A 17,407-nucleotide genomic window follows, 5' to 3' on the forward strand; every position below is an offset into this window, starting at 1 on the left:
GCATCTATTGATATGTCCATGTGGGTTTTGGTCTTGCTTTTGTTGATGTGGTGGATCACATTGATTGATTTACGTATATTAAACCAACCTTGCATGCCTGGGATAAACCCCACTTGGTCATGATGTGTTGCTGAGGAATTATTCTGATGCAGTCTCCCCCCCCCCCAGGTTTTACTACGCCCCGCAAAATCCTAGCAGTGCCCCCTTCAACCAATCCTGGCCCCACACGTCACCCCTGGTTGTCACTCAATAAAAAGCCCCCTCACCCCCCCCTCTGGGCTCTCAACTCCCCCTCTCTCAGATCTCGCCCCCTTCTCTCTCCCCGTGGTCAGGTAGTGGGGACGGCCATTGCCGGCTGGCTCCACGTGGTCTGAACCAACCCCCCCATCCTATTATAAAGATTTGTGTACCCCTTTGCTCTGGACGTCCACTCTCTTCTCCGCGGTGCAGCCCGACACCAGACCACCACAACAACAATGATGAACAATCTTTTTAATATACTGCTGTATCCAGTTGGCTAGAATTTTGTTCAGTATTTTAGCATCTATCATCATCAGAGATATTGGTATGTAGTTTTCTTTTTTGGTTATGTCCCTGTCTGATTTTGGTATCAGAGTGATGTTAGCTTCATAGAAGCTGGCAGGGAGCATTCCAGTGTCTTCAATCTTCTAGAAGACTTTTAAAAGTAGAGGTATTAGTTCTTCTTTGAAGGTTTTGTAGAATTTATTTGTAAAACCATCTGGTCTAGGACTTTTATTTTGGGGGAGATTTTTGATAACTGTTTCAATTTCATTAACTGTGATGAGCCTGTTCATGTTATCCACTTCCTCTTTACTTAGTTTTGTAAGTTGGTAGGTATCTAGGAAATCATCCATTTCTTCCAGGTTCTCTAGCTTGGTGGCATATTGTTGTTCATAGAAGACTCGCATGATATGTTGAATTTCTGTGGTGTCTGTTGTGATACCTCCTCTTTCATTTACTATCCGATTTATTTGGGTCTTCTCCCTTTTTTTGTTTTGTGAGTCTGGCTAAAGGTTTGTTGATTTTGTTCACTCTTTCGAAGAAGTAACATTTACTTTCGTTGATCTTTTGTATGATTTTCTTATTCTCAATGTTATTGATTTCTGCCCTAACTTTAGTAATTTCTGTCTTTCTGGTTGCTTTAGGGTTCCTTTGTTCTTCTTCTTCTAGGTCTTTAAGAAGTACAATCAGGCTGTTTATTTGTACTTTTTCTTTTTTCCTACTGTGTGCTTGTATAGCTATGAACTTCCCTCTCAATACTGCCTTAGCTGTGTCCCAAATATTTTGATAGCTTGTGTCTTCATTTTCATTGAAGCCTCAAAACATTGTGATTTCTTCCTTGATTTCCTCTTGGACCCAGAGGTTGTTAAGAAGTGTACTGTTGAGCTTCCACATTTTGGGACTACTACTAATCTTTTGTTGATTGTGAACTGTTAGTTTGATTCCATTGTGGTCTGAGAAGATGCTTGGGATGATGGCAATGCTCTTGAATTGGCTGATACTGTTTTTGTGGCCTAACATATGGTCTATCCTTGAGAATGACCAGTGTGGATTTGAGTTTGACCTGTGTGTATTCCAGTTTCTCGGGATGAATGACTCTGAAAATGTCCAATAGTTCTAGTTTATCTCTTCATTTAGCTCCCTTATGTCTTTATTGATTTTCTGCCTAGATGATTTGTCAAGTTGGGGTGTTGAAGTCCCCTACTATGACTGTGTTGCTGTTAATATATTGCAGTAGCTCTTTCAGTAGACGTTTGATGTATTTAAATGGCTTCTCATTGGATGCATAGATGTTAATAATTGTTAAGTCCTCTTGATTGACTGATCCTCTGAATCCTCTGATTCCTATCTTTTTTAATCTTACCTACTTTAAAGTCTATCGTGTCAGATATGAGAATAGCTGTTCCTGCCCTTTTTTTGTGGGCCATTTGCTTGTATGATAGTTTTCCATACTTTCACTTTAAGTCTGTGTTTGTCTTATTGAGTTAGGTGGGTTTCCTGTAGACAGCATATTGTTGGATTGTATTTTCTGATCCATCTTCCTACTCTGTGTCTTTTAATAGGTGAATTCAGGCCATTGACATTTATTGATATCAAAGATTGAAGATATATTAACACCATTCTTGTAGAGTTTTAGAGTGTTCTGATATATGTCCTATTTATGATGATCTGATTGTTTATAGAAGACCTTTCAGAACTTCTTTCAGGGAAGGCTTGGTGATAGTTGATTCCTTCAACTGTTGCTTGTCTGAGAAGGTTTTGATGCCTCCATCTAGTCTGAATGACAGTCTAGCAGGATATAGTATTCTTGGTTGAAAGCCTTTCTCGTTGAACACTCGATAGATATCTTGCCATTCTCTTCTGGCCTGTAGTGTTTGTGTGGAGAAGTGTGTTGCTAATCTTATGAGTTTTCCTCTGTAGGTCACTCTTTGTTTTTCTCTTGCAGCCTTCAGGATCCTTTCTTTATCCTTATTCCTTTCCATTCTAAATATGATGTGTCTTGGTGTCTTTAAGTCTGGGTTAATTCTGTTTGGGACCCTCTGGGCTTCTTGAACCTTTATGTCTTTGATGTTGTCTATACTAGAGAAGTTTTCAGCTATTATGGCCTGAAGAATGCTTTCTTCCCCTCCCTCTCTTTCTTCTTTTTCTTCTGGTAAGCCAATAATGTGTATATTGTTTCTTTTGAAGTCATCCCATAGATCTTTGTTGTTGTTCAGCATCTCTTAATCTCTTTTTGAGATCTCTTACTTCTTTTTTAGTTGTCTCTAATCCATCCTCGATCTTGCTAATTCTGTCTTCAGCCTCATTGATTCTATTCTCTCTGCCCTCTACTGTTTTCTGGAGTTCATGTATTTTGTTTCCCTGTTCTGATACTGTTTTAGCTTGTTCAACTAGTTGTTGTCTTAGCTTAGTTATTTCAGCTTTCAGCTCTCTAATAACCTTGAGATAGTTAGTGTTTTCTGCCACAGTCTCATTTGTTGTTCCTGTATTTCTGATTACAATTCTTTCAAACTCTTTACTCACTCCTGTGATTATTTCCTTAGCTAATGTTAGGATGTTGAACTCGTTATTTTGTGCTCCACCCTTTGGGGGGCTTTTAGCTGGACTGTTGTCCTGGTTAGTTTCTCCAATATTTCTTCTTGCTGGTTTACCCATTTTATATATTATGTTATGAGTTCCCTCTCTTAGTACTTTTCAAATTACTGATCACTATTGACTGGATTGACTTGTGTCTAAGTAAGGTAATTAAAGGGTTCACAGTGGTGGAAGTTAACAGTTGTTTCAATAGTATTTTAATCCCTGAGTTAGAGCTCAGTGATTTAAAAGCCTCTTTATTTACTTATTGTTTTTCTTCTCTGTAGGATATGGGAGCCTAAGGGCTTCTAACTATAAGTAGGCTTCTTAACTTAATCACTGACTCCTGATCGAGAGATAAGGCAGGGTGTGGCAGAGATAGTCTGGTGGTTATGCAAAGAGACTTTCACAGCCCCACAGCTATGCCACCGAGGTATAGGTCTTCTCCTGAATTTCCTGGTTAGATCTCTGTCCCCTGGTGTCCCTCCCTGCTGCTGCTCCAGATTCTGAAGGCAGTAGCAATGGAGACTCAGGGTTGCACTTGGTGAGTCTCCAGGGAGTCCTCTCCTCCCTTCAGCTGTTCCCTTGTTGGTGGAACAGACTGGAGGTGGTGTCTCAACTGATAGACCGTCGGACTGTTACCAGCCACTTAGTCTCTCCCTAGGCTCCTCTCTGTCACCAGCCACATGTGTTTGCACTCACCAGTGATTTGTTGGGTTCCTGTAGTTGTTCTAGTCTTGTCTTGTTTCAGTCCCAGATGGTCTCCTTTCATATTCCTAGTTGATCTGGAATAGGAGAGGAGAGGAGAGGAGAGGAGAGGAGAGGAGAGGAGAGGAGAGGAGAGGAGAGGAGAGGAGAGGAGAGAAACAGATCTGCTGCTGCTCATAGCCCCGCCTCCGGAAGTCCTGTTCTTGTTTTTCAACTTCTGTCTACAAGTGAGATCATTTCATAGTTCTTTCTGACTTAACTCACTTAACATGATTACTTCAAGCTCCATCCTAGAAGAGGTGAAGAAGACGCATTCACCATTTTTAATACCTGAGTAGTATTCCATTGTGTATATATACCACAACTAACTTGGGCACTCATTTATTATTGGGTACCTGGGTTGCTCCCAGGTTTTGGCTATGAGAAATTGTGTTGCTATGAACATAGGTATACACAAATCTTTTTAGATGGGTGTGTTGGGTTCCTTAGGGTATATGCCCAGGAGAGGAATTGCAGGGTCATAGGGTAGGTTCATTTGTAGCCTTCTGAGAGTTCTCCAGACTGTTCCCCACAGAGGTTGGACCCATTTACATTTACATTCCCACCAGCAGTGCAGGAGGGTTTCTTTGTCCCCCACAACCTCTCCAGCATTTGTTGCTGCTACTTTTTCTGATGTATGACATTCTCACAGGAGTGAAGTGGTATCTTGTTGTTGTCTTTATTTGCATTTCTCTGACAATCAATGACTTGGAGCATTTTTTTCATATGTTTGTTGGTCTTTTGGATCTCTTCTTAAGTAAATATTCTGTTCATATCCCCTCCCCATTTTTGGATGGGGTCATTTGTTTTTTTTTTGCTGTTGAGTTTGGTGAGCTCTTTATGTATTTTGGTTATTAGTCTCTTGTCTAATGTATGACATGTAAAGGTGTTCTCCCATTCTCTAAGGGGTTTCTTCGTTTGAGTATTGGTTTCTTTTTCTGTACCGAAGCTTTTTCATTTGATGTAGTCCCACTAGTTTATTTTCTTTTAGTCCTTTGTAATTGGATTTGTTTCATTGAAAATGTCTTTAAAATTTATACAGAAGAGAGTTATGCCAATAATTTCTTCTTTTTATATAATTTATTTATTTATTCATGAGATAGATATGAGGAAAGAAAGAACCAGACATCACTCTGGTACATGTGCTGCTGGGGATCGAACTAAGGACCTCATGGTTGAGAATTCAGTATTTTATCCACTGAGCCACCTCCTGGACCATGTCAATAATTTCTTCTAAGTATTTGATAGTTTCTGGTCTAGCATCCAAGTCATTGATCCATTTAGAATTTACTTCTGTGTTTAATGAGATATAGTGGTTCAGTGCATTATTCTACATATTTCAACCCAATTTTTCCAACATTTGTTGAAGAGACTCTGCTTTCCCCATTTAGTAGTCTGAGCACCTTTATTAAATATTAGATGTCCATAGGTATGGGGGCTTACTCTGAGCTCTCAGTTCTATTCCACTGCTCTGTGTGTCTATTCATTTTCCAGTAAGAAGCAATGACTCTATAATACAATTTGAGATCTGGGAGTGTGATGCCTCCAGTTCTGTTCTTTCTTCTCAAGATTGTTTTGGCAATTCTAGGTCTTTTATGTTTTTATTTATTTTTTTCTAGGCCTTTTCTGGTTCCAGATAAACATCTGTAGCTTCTGTTCTATTCTCCTGGGAATAAAAAATGAGTGGGAACTTGATGGGGATTGCATTAAAGTTGCATATGGCTCTGGGTAGTATATTCATTTTTAATGATGTTAATTCTTCCATCTCAGAAAGATGTAATATCTTTCTACTTCTTTGTGTTTTTTTTTTTTCTATTTCCATGAGTAGTGACTCATAATTTTCAGTATACAAGTCTTTTACTTCTTTGGCTAGGCTTATTTCTAGATGTCTTATTGTTTTTGTTGCTATAGTAAGAGGAATTGATTTCTGGATTTCATCTTCTGTTATCTTAGTGTTTGCATAGAGAAATGCCACTGACTTTTCTATGTTAATTTTGTAGCCTGACATCTTACTATATTGCCTGATAATTTCCAAAAGTTTCTTGCTGGATTCTTTAGGTTTTTTTATGTATACAATCATATGCTCTGCAAATAGTGAGAGTTTGACTTCTTCTCTTCCAACCTATATCTCTTTAATTCCTTGCTCCAGCCTGATTGCTATGGCAAGACCTTTCAACACTATGTTGAATAGTAATGGTGATAGTGGGCAGCCCTGTCTAGTACCTGATCTAAGGGGAGATGTTTTCAGTTTTTCACCATTGAGTATGATGTTGATTATCGGTCTGCTATAAATGAATGCCACTATCTTGAGGAATTTTCCATCTATTCCCACTTTTTGCAGCGTTTTGATCATGAAGGGATGTTGAATTTTATCAAAAAAGCTTTTTCTGCATCTATTGATATAACCATGTGGTTTTTAGTCTTGCATTTATTGATATGGTGGATCACATTGATTGATTTACATATTTCAAACCAACCTTGCATCCCTGGGATAAACTCAACTTGTTCATGATGAACAATCTTTTTAATATACTGCTATATCCAGCTGGCTAGAATTTTGTTCAATATTTTAGTATCTATGTTCATCAGAGATATCAGTCTATAGTTCTCTTTGTTGTTGTTGTTGTTGTGTCACTGTCTGCTTTTGGTATCAGGGTGATGTTGGCATCATAGAACTAGAAGGGAACATTCCTGTGTCTTCAATATTTGGAAGAGTTTCAAAAGTAAAGGTATTAACTCTTCCTTGAAGATTTTGTAGCATTCATTTGTAAAACCATCAGATCTAGGGCTTTTATTCTTGGGAAGGTTTTTGACAACTGTTTCAATTTTGTTGGCTGTGATTGGCCTGTTCATATTTTCTAGTTTAACTTTGGAAATTTGTAGGTATCTAGGAACTCTTCCATTTCTTTTTGTTTGTTTGTTTGTTTATAAAGGGTTTAATTACAATAACTAAAACCTGGCAACAACCAAAATGCCCTTCAAAAGATGACTGTATAAAAAGTTATGGGAAATATACTCAACTGAGTATTCTCAGCAATAAAAAGGAATTGAGTGTCCTTTAGGATAAAATAGATGGAACTGGAGATGACCATGCTCAGTGAAACAAGCAAGGAGGTGAAGGACAACTGCAGAATGGTTTCACTCATATATAGAATATAAACAACTGAATATATAAACATGAAGAAAAAAAACAAAATATCAACTGATTTTCAAGACTGTGGGAGAACTATAGTGGTTATTTATGGGAGATGGGGACAAATACCTTTGGTGATAGGAATGGAGAAAAAATATATATGTATAAAATTTTAAAAAACAAAGAGAAGTTATTGACACCATAAAGAAAAGAAATAAAGGCAGGCATACTATCCAGGCGAGCCATCTTGTTGTTCCAGGTATGTTATTTTTGAGTGCTGATTCAGCAACAAAAGGTCTGAATCAGGAGACAGAAAGAAATCATTCTGTATAAGCATATTTTTCTTTTTACAGCAAGAAAAGGTGCCAGGAGCCGGCCCCAGTGAAAGTAATTAAGAGTTCCTGAAGGAAAGGGGGAGTCGCGAGATGAATGAAGTGAGAGACATATCAGCTGTTTCAGATGCAAGAGAGAGGCTTCTCTGTCCTCTGTCTGCAAGATTTATTATTTAAACACTATTTTGCCCGGATATAGTTGACATTATGTAAGATTATTTTCTTTTTTTTTAATTTTTAAAAAATATTTTATTTTTATTTATTTATTCCCTTTTGTTGCCCTTGTTTTTTTTTATTGTTGTAGTTATTATTGTTGTTATCGTTGTTGGATAGGACAGAGAGAAATGGAGAGAGGAGGGGAAGACAGAGAGGAGGAGAGAAAGATAGACACCTGCAGACCTGCTTCACCGCCTGTGAAGCGACTCTCCTGCAGGTGGGGAGCCGGGGTTCGAACCGGGATCCTTATGCCGGTCCTTGTGCTTTGCGCCACCTGTGCTTAACCCGCTGCGCTATACCCCGACTCCCATGTAAGATTATTTCATTGAGTAGAGCACCAAAGTAAAAACCCTGGGGTGAGGGTAAAGGTGGACATGCAGCTTCCCGGGGTGGTCGGGGGGTGGGGGTGGAGGTGGGTGGGTGGGATGGAACACAGTCTTTTGGTGGTGGTAATGGTGTTTATGTACACTACTATTAATTTGTAGTCATATAAATCACTATTTAATTAATATGAGAGGGGAAAAATTGATTGTATGTCTCAAACTTTTTGAAGCACAGATTGAATATTTTTAATACATAGGCTGAGTTTTTGATATGTGGACTCTCTCAAAAGCCTAGACCAGGGAGAACAGAAGCAACTGGTGGCACAACTATATACAAGATGTTGGGTAATATACAGCAAATCCTAACAAAGGGACTTTTCAAAGTTAACCCAATTACCAAATACTGTGATGATAACAATAACTATCTATTGTCTTCTTGAATCCTAAGACAACAGGAACCTCACATTTCCACTATAAAGCCTATATTTCCCCCAGTCCTGGAACCTTAGGGTGGGGCGCACTTTCCTGCATGCTTCTCTCAATTCATACCAAATAATATTACATCCACTGATCCCAGCCTAATCAACACAATGAGTACCACCACATCAGCATGCTTCACTTCAGACTGTATCTGGAGACTTCAGGTGTGGAATGACAACCATTCAGCTTCATTACTTGGGTGAGACCTTTTCTTTCATAGTATTCTCTAATTCCATTCCAGGTGTTTCACTTCCTAACAAAGTACCAAAACCTAGATATAGACCAGGTCCCATGAGATAGAGCATATGTTCACATGTATCCATAAACTAGGGCAAAATATATACCTGAAAGCAAAAGTACACAATAGTCTGCAGTGAGTACCCCCCAACACTTCATCTGTACTATTCCAGCCTTTAGGTCCATAACTGTTCAACAATTTGTTTGACTTTGTATGTTAACTTTTTCAGCCACCAGGTTCCAGATGCCAGCATGATGCCAACCAGACTTCCCAGGACAGACAACCCCACCAGTGTGTCCTGGAGCTCCGTTTCCCCCAGAGACCCACCCTACTAGGGAAAGAGAGAGGCAGACTGGGAGTATGGATCGACCAGTCAACACCCATGTTCAGCGGGGAAGCAATTACAGAAGCCAGACTTCCACCTTCTGCAACCCACAATGACCTTGGGTCCATACTCCCAGAGGGATAAAGAATGGGAAAGCCATCAGGGGAGGGGAGGGGATACGGAGATCTGGTGGTGGGAATTGTGTGGAGTTTTACCCCTCCTATCCTACAGTTTTGCTAATGTCTCCTTTTTTAAATAAATAAATTTTAAAAAAGATTATTTTCATTAACAGCAAGGATAACCTCAAACAACATTATTGTTATTCTAGGTATATTTCCCTTAGAAAGTTCCCTAGGTCTGGCATCCTCATCTCCCCTTGAAAGTTTCTTGGGTCTGGGGTAGTCTAAATCTACCCTTGAAAGTTTCCTTGGTCGGGAGTAGTCTAAATTTCCCCTTGAAAGTTCCCGTGAAATGACCAACTATGTTTTGACCATCTCCCTGTTCTGACCTTCTGTATGAATAAACATTTTTCTCTGAAGCTAAATCTAATAGCTTTTCTTCTTAACCCATTCTTGGATGGGTCTAACCAGATTATAGTAGGCTGTCCACCTAAAGAAATCTTCTGCTGTAAAGTAAGCACACATCATGGGGGCTCTCTTCTGGTTAACCGTTGCATATATAAAATTTCACTAGCTTTTAGCTAATGAAAGTTTGCTTACCTCTACCCATATATCCTAACATTAACTATTTAACTACACAACCTAATGCTCATCACAAATGCCTGTAAGTAGAAGCAGGGGATTTGTGGGTGAGGGTAAGCAATAGAGCCACTTCATATATATTTAGATGGAAACCATAGTCGGCCACTCATGCTACAAGCCACCCATAGTTCTGGTTTTTGGTCCAAGTCCAGCTAATAGAGAAAGTGTAATGGTGACAAAATGGCTCCTTTTATGAAAGCCTCTCAATAGGTAAAGCAGCTTCAGCTCTTAGGCCATTTTTAGTCTTGTCACACGCACTGCCATAATTGTTGTCAGAATGTACTTCCCCCAGGGATCTCCTTTTATTGTCCCCAGGTATATTTGTGCTTACCCAATATAGCCAATAGGTCTTTAAATTGTCAATGTAAGGAGAAATGGCTTCAGTTTAGTCCAGGACTTCCCGCTTTGCAGTTAGCCCTAGCCCTAGTTTGGGAATGAGGAGGTGAGATTATCATCAGGCACACGGGGGGGGGGGGGGGGGGGGCAGTCTTTGTGTGGGCAAGGGAATCAGGCCATATATGGTCAAAAGGAATGGGAGACAGGAAAATGGTGAGGGGGCTTCTAGTAACTGTAGAGTAAGGGGAATAACTGGCTTGGGAACAAGGAAGTGAACTATTTTGTTAAGAGAATGTGGGACCCTTGTGGGGAGGGGAGACTGACAGGGGTACAAAATCCTGGAGGCCGAGGTCCCCCTTGCTCAACACCAGGTGGAGGAGACTGACGACGGGGCGGCTGCACCTCCAGGCACCTGTTTTTTCACAGGTGGTCCACATCATGCTCAACCTCAGCCTCACAGTTCCCTGCAGCCTGACTTGCCTTTGCCATTGTCCTCTAGTAATATTTGTGTATTTTCAATAGCCAGTGAGTCTTTAAATTATCAATGTAAGGAGAAATGACTTCAGTTTAGTCCAGGACTTTTCACTTTGCAGTTAGCCCTAGCCTGCTGGTGCTGTGCCATACAGCAGGCCTGACTTTGCTCCTGCCAAAAAGGGACCCAGGGTCAGTTGCCTGGGCTGGGGGGGGGGGGGCATTCTCTTGGAGGTATTGCAAGGCCAAGTATGTCCACTTCATCTCTTGTTCTTTGACAGATTCTGTTGTGCCACCATTGTCCTGTTTAGTGAACCTAAGTTCTCTAAACACTGAAGTTGATTCAGTGGTATTGCAACATCCTCATAAGGAAGCTTGTCTTTTCTCCAAGCACTGCCAATCAAATCCAAGATCCTTCCATCTCTCTGTACCTTGCTGTCCATGTCTCTGCAGCTTTGATCTTGTAGGATCAGCCCCATGCCAGTGCTGCTCTGCTTCTGTTGGACCACCCCCTTGACCTCATGTCGAACTCTTCCGTTTCTTCCAGGTCCTCTAACTTGGTAGCATACAGTTGTTCATAGAAGCCTCAGATATGCTACATTTTTTTTTTTATCCCCACCATTTGCCTATTGGATACATGCTATCCTCTTCATCCCACTTGCATTGCTTGAGTCTATGCAGAGATCCTGACATCGGCTGTAGCTGTGTCTCATCCTTTCCATATCAGTATGGCTATCTAGCTTTTTCCTGCACATAGTTGGGACCCTGACACCCTACCTAGTTTTGGCAAACTTGTCAATTGAGAATGAACACTGTTACCTGGCTTCTCTCACTTCTCCTGGAGGTCATACTGTATGTTGTATGCAGCTCCATCATCTCTTGATTTCTGCTATTATGTGATGCTTCTGGATCCTCTGGTTGTGTTGCCAACTAAAAACGCCAGATCTCCTTGAATAACTGCAACTGACAGAATCAATTCTGGGCTCATTTTTGGGCTCTGAGTGTTGAACTTCAAGAGAGACCATTCATGAACTCTCCTGACAGCAGGGTTAGGTGTATTTTGTTATTGTTGTTGTTGTTCCACACAGTAACTGTCTGTACACTATTCTCAACTATGTTGTACAGCTTAGGTTCCAGTGTCTTTTGCACAATTCTTGACAGGTTGCCATTTATAAGTCTGTTGATGATCCAAATTAACTGGGCTATTCTCAGTGGTTGCAGGTGGTAACTGAACAACACTGTGAAGTGTTAAACATTTCCTTTCTTTCACTTTTTTGATAGGTCAAGTACTAAGATAAGATAGTGATTTTTCTTCTACCAGGGTTATTGCTGGAGTTAAGTACCTGCACAACAAATCTCAACAGTCATTCCACATACCTTCTTCTTTCTTCCTTCCTTTCTTCTTTTATTTTGTTCTTTCTTTCTTTCATTCATTTATTACAGAGAAAAGGAGGAGAGTGGTGAGAGAAAGATAGAGAAGCACCTGCAGTATTGTTCAACTATCTATGAAGCGTCCATACCACACCCTCACACCCAAAAGCCAAAGGTAGGGACTGGGGACTTGAACACAGTCCTCATGCATGGTAACGTGTGCTTTACTGGGTGCACCACTTCCCAGCTTCAGTAAAAGTCTTATGCAGATAACAACATGTACCTTGGGTGGTAGAGTTATGAACTGACTCAATTTATAAATATGTTTAATAGGATTAAATTTTTTATTTAAAGAATTGAAGATTATTTTAAAACAATTTTCCTTATTAGGGGATTAATGCTTTACAGTCAACAATAAATACAATAGTTTGTACATGCATAACATTTCCCAGTTGTCCACATAACAATACAACCCCCACTAAGTCCTCCTATGCCATCCTTTTGCAGAACCTGAACCCTCCACTCATAGCCCACCCCAGAGTATTTTACTTTAGTGCAATACACCAACTTCATTCCAAGTTCTGCTTAGTGTTTTCTGTTATTCTTTTTCAATTTCTGCTTGTGAGTGAGATCATCCTATATTCATCCTTCTGTTTCTGACTTATTCACTTAACATGATTACTTCAAGCTCCATAAAAGATGGGCTGAAAACAGAGAAATAACCATTTTTAACAGCTGAGTAGTATGCCATTGTGTATATATACCACAACTTGCTCAGCCACTCATCTGTTGTTGGACACCTAGGTTGCTTCCAGGTTTTGACTATTACAAATTGTATTGCTATACACAACATAGGTATACACAAATCTTTTTGGATGGGTGTGTTGGGTTCCTTAGGATATATCCCCAGGAGAGGAATTGCAGGGTCATAGGGTAGGTCCAATTCTAGCCTTCTGAAAGTTGGACCAATTTACATTCCCACCAGTAGTGCAGGAAGGTTTCTTTGTCCTCACAACCTCTCCAGCATTTGTTGCTGCTACCTTTTCTGATGTATGACATTCTCACAGGAGTGAAGTGGTATCTCATTATTGTCTTTATTTGCATTTCTCTGACAATCAATGACTTGGAGTATTTTTTCATGTGTCTCTCAGCCTTCTAGATCTCTTCTGTGGTGAATATTCTGTCCATGTCTTCTCCCCATTTTTGGATGGGGTTATTTGTGATTCAAAGAAAATATAAATTTATTAATAATAATATGTTTTTTCATCTGGATGAATCCTTTCAGGGTTTCTTTTGTTTATAAGCAAAATAATTTACATGATCACATTTTTGCATAAATGTATGTTTTTGTGAAAATACATCCAAATTTTTATACTTTAAGTAAGAGTAAGTATAAAGTTGTTTAAATTATTACTGTTAGGGGCCAAGCATCTGGTTGAGTGCACACATCACCATGCACAAGGACCCAGGTTCAATCCCCCAGTCTCCATTTGCAAGGAGGTATTGACATAAGCCGTGGAGCAGAGATGCAGGTGTCCCTCTTTTTTCCCTTCTATCTGCCTCTCCCCTCTAAATTTCTCTCTGACTTATTAAATCAAAGAAAGAAGCTAAATGAAGCAAAGAGGAGTGAAGACAAATATGACTTCTCATAGCAGTGGATTCATTAGGTAGACACTGATCCCCAGCAATAACCTTGCTGGCAATAAAAAAATAATGTTGCTGTTACCAGAAAATAAGTTATCTAAAAATCTGAATTTGGACAATTAATGACTTACTGGGATGAGTGCAAGAGAGTATAATTTGTATAAAGCAAAACAATGTGTTATGGCTATTTATTTATTTTTACTTATGAAGCTTTGCTAGTACATTATCAGAACACCCAACTGGGAGAAAAAACAACAACAACAACAACAACAACAACAAAGTGCCTGAAATAGATGTTCTGATTTTACTCTGATGCAAAAGGCTTTGCCATAGCAGAAAGCAGAAAACACTCGCATGACTTCATATATAGACAGCATATAGATCTGCACTCATAATCTTGCAATAGGCTCCACAAGAGCCAAGAATTATTATACACTTAAAACAGAGAAATGGAGTTGGGCAGTAGCACAGCGGGTTAAGCGTATGTGGCGCAAAGTGCAAGGACCAGCATAAGGATCGCACTTCAAGCCCCCGGCTCCCCACCTGCAGGGGAGTCCCTTCACAGGCGGTGAAGCAGGTCCGCAGGTGTCTATTTTCTCTCCCCCCTCTGTCTTCCCCTCCTCTCTCTATTTCTCTCTGTCCTATCCAACAACGATGACATCAATAACAACAACAATAATAACTAAAACAAGGGCAACAAAAAGGAAAAATAAATAAATATTAAAAAAAAGAAAAAACAAACAAAAAAACCAGAGAAACAGATTTAGCTCCTAATTTTTCTCAACTGTGATGGTGACTATTTATCTGGTTTGTGTTTGGTTTTATTTGTAAGTGGTTGTCTTAGTCTATTGTGCATGGGAACCCCTGACGACTGGTGTCAAGAGGCACCTTGAACTGTTTTCTGATGAAGGACATAGAGAAGCTCTCTGGTTTTTGTGGGCTTCTTCTCTGGACCACGTTTCATCTGAGAAGATCTCTCCTTGTGGGTAGGTCTGCACTTGACTCAATGAACTACCATGACTTGGGATGGGATGCAGGTGGAAAGGTTATGTCTCTGAGTTTCCTCATCTCCTGGCAGCTTTGTTGTCCAAAGGAAGAAAAATCTCAAGAACACCTGCAATCTATTTCCTAGCATCAGATTTTCCAAACAATGGAGCGAGTCCTCTAATTGTTTTCTGGCTTAGGACTTGCCTATATCATCCATTCTAGAAGATTCCCCCTGAGATACACATGGGGAGAGTCTGCTCTGCTCCATCCCTGCTCAGTCCACCTGCTCCCTAAACGCATGTCATGCCTGCAGTGATCTACTTTGCAATTTTCTCTTGTTAAATAAAAATTGAGCATTCAATCTTCTCACTATACCATACACCAACTATTTTATGGGTCCCATTACCTATCATAGTCTGTATACTCTGTTTAAATATGGTTTATGAGCCACAAAAACCCCCATATACAAAGCATACATTTAGGGTTGGGGAGCTAATGTAATGGTTATACAAAAAAGACTTCCATGTCTGAAGATCTGTGGTTCCAGGTTCAATCCCCAGCACCACCATAAGGCAGAGTTGAGTAGTACTCTGGTCTATCTCTTTTTTCTCTCTGTATCTAAATAAATAGATAAATAACATAGATATCCAGAAGATGGTATCCATGTACTAAGCAGAAAACTTCTGGGTAATCCTAAAGCATGACATGACATGACATGATAAAGGGAGGCAGAAGGTGCCTGGCGGAGAGGGGCTTCTGTGGAGTCAAAGAAAGACTGTAATGTGACGTCTCTGTCCTTTTCTTTAAAAAGAAGTCTGAACACTGATAACCTAGGTCACATTCCCAGCTGGCTAGTGGAATGCTGCCTCCCAAAAATCCTGGCGCTTCAATTACACCCATTGTCCTAACAGACTTCCTGTCAGGGGAGACTGTGTGAATGTGCCAAGTTAAAACAGCTGTTGCAGTTAAAACTTGGGCTGGATGCGGTGCATTGGACCAAAGAAAGAACTCTGAGGAAGGAGGACAGGGAAAGGTCTAGGCAGGCGGGCTTTGGGTTCCTGGCGCATGATGGTGGAAAAGGACCTAAGCTGCGGGTGAGAGTTTTTTGTAGATACTGTCACAGGGAGATGAAAAATTGTAGTCCTATGTAATCAACTGTACTGTAAACTATTACCCCCCCCCCAGCCCCCCTTAGGGGAAAAACAAAACAACAACTGTGGCGTCAGATGCACGAGGAGCTGTGAGCAGGAGAGCCACACACGTTGCCAGTGCAGCGATCAGAGTAAAATAGTTCATTAATTACAGTCTTTTGAAGTATTCACAACTCCCCCTCATCTCTTTTAATATATTTCTTCACTTTTTACAGCTTGTTTGTTATTTGTGGGGGCGGGGTGGTGGGAGAGACAGCCAACTTGGTCACACTTTGATCCCAGGTTGCGGCTGAGGAACTAGCTCAACTGACAGAGCATTTTCATGCCTAAAGTTCTGGGTTTGATCCCCAGCAGCACATGTGGCAGACTGGTACTCTGGTTCTCTTTTTCTCCCTCTTTTTCTCCCTTTCTGTCTCATGGGAACTTCTCTCCACCCACCTCCCCAGCCCCATCACATAGCAAGTAAAATCCTTGGGAAAAAAAAAGGTTTCCCAGACATTCCAATGAAGATACACAAGTACCTTCTACTTGGTTATTACACTAAAGGCTGATTGCTTTAGTCAGTTGTGTTGTATCGAATCCAAATAAAAGCCACCATAACAGCTATCCATTGCATACTTACTTTTGTTAACCTGCTGCCATTTTACCTAATATGTGATGCCTGTACTTTGGAGCAGCAAAAAGTTTGCTTACAAATGGGTATTTTTATGTGCAGCAGAATGGTGCAGAGGAAGCATACTGGGCCCATAACTCAAATGGGTATTTTGATCACAAAATAATATTTAAAAAATAACAAAAGGGCATCAGGCAATGGTACACTCATTTGAGTACACTGGGTGTGATGCAATGACACAGGTTCAAATCTCTGTTCCCTGCCTGCAAGGGTGTTGGTCATTATGCCAGCTCCCCTGCACTGCTTGATGCTGTGGTCTCTTTACATAATCATTGTTTTGTCTGAGACCCGCCCTGCCTGCAGGGTATTGGTTTAATCCCCACTGGTTAGATGGAAACTTGCGACTTTCACATTCTTTTTCTCTCCACCCTCTTTCCTAGCCATTTCCTTTTCCGACCTGCCACTTCCATTTCAAAAGTTATAAATGCATTTTCTCTGATGAATAAATGAAATTATATTGCATTCCTGCTCAACCACGTGTTCCAGAGTCTCTCTCTCCAGCGGCGCTAGCCCGGCACAAGGGGGAAGCAGGTATATAAGTGTCTATCTTTCTCTCTTCTTCTCTACTTTCCCCTCCCCTCTCAATTTCTCCTTGTCCTATCAAATAGGATAGAACAGAGAAAAAATAATAACAAAAGAATCTTCTTTTTTCAATTTTAGGCAGAGAAGAAATAAAAAACATATTCTACCCACAGTAAGACATGCATATGTTATTTGACCTTTTCCTCCACTTTGAGTACACTATTTCTTAAGAAAAAAATCCAGAATGCTAAAAATATCTGAAGAGATTGAAAAATTCCAGACATTTGTCCCTTCATGGTGGCTAAAGGCAAATTCTTCAAATCAGATAGATGGAATTAAGTGTTTGTTGGGCTGAGCTATTGAATATTTCCTCCTGTACTTATATTTATAAGGGAGGGTTTAAAAGTAAATATCCATTTAAACATTGATTTCTTTTTTTAAAAAAGAAAGTTGGCTTCTATGATAAAGTCCAGTTTAGTAGGATATGTTAAATCAATCAATCTAAAAAGTGATGAGTACCAGCAGTGGAGAGAAATATGCTAGTTAGTTATTTAAATACACAGACATCCCTATTTTTATAGTTTCTAAAATTGAACACAAA

The 17,407-nt window shown here is 40.1% G+C and overlaps 1 long non-coding RNA gene and 1 pseudogene across 2 annotated transcripts in view; both read right to left on the minus strand.

Moving 5' to 3' along the window:
- Positions 1–3,587: 3,587 nt before the first annotated feature.
- The window catches only part of LOC132538705 (uncharacterized), a 216,868-nt gene continuing 203,048 nt past the window's right edge, over positions 3,588–17,407 (minus strand). For both annotated transcript variants that reach the window (XR_009550060.1, XR_009550059.1), the window contains exon 7: positions 3,588–3,872. This is a non-coding gene — a long non-coding RNA (uncharacterized LOC132538705). The remainder of the gene's footprint in view (positions 3,873–17,407) is intronic.
- LOC132538743 (anaphase-promoting complex subunit 13-like) lies at positions 4,083–10,901 on the minus strand (annotated as a pseudogene).

Source organism: Erinaceus europaeus, chromosome 5 (genome assembly GCF_950295315.1).
Source record: "Erinaceus europaeus chromosome 5, mEriEur2.1, whole genome shotgun sequence".
Lineage (NCBI taxonomy): Eukaryota > Metazoa > Chordata > Mammalia > Eulipotyphla > Erinaceidae > Erinaceus > Erinaceus europaeus.